The sequence below is a fragment of the Penaeus monodon genome, chromosome 25 (assembly GCF_015228065.2).
Source record: "Penaeus monodon isolate SGIC_2016 chromosome 25, NSTDA_Pmon_1, whole genome shotgun sequence".
Taxonomy (NCBI): Eukaryota; Metazoa; Arthropoda; class Malacostraca; order Decapoda; family Penaeidae; genus Penaeus; species Penaeus monodon.
In genome coordinates, this window is record NC_051410.1 from 10,690,388 (window position 1) to 10,690,602 (window position 215).

Sequence of the window (215 nt, forward strand, 5' to 3'; positions counted from 1 at the left end):
ATACTAGCACTTTTTTTTATCTACGTTGTTGTTATATGATTTATAGTTGACCCTCCCACCTCTGCTGCCGGGAGAGTGAGGTTGGATTTCCTTAAAGAGATCCAACACCATCACAGTAAGCATACAGTGATGGTGGACCAGTTAACACAGTGTTATCAGGTGTGAGGAACGCTTGGAATGGAGTCAGTGCAATGGAGTGAGTTGATAATGTTGTA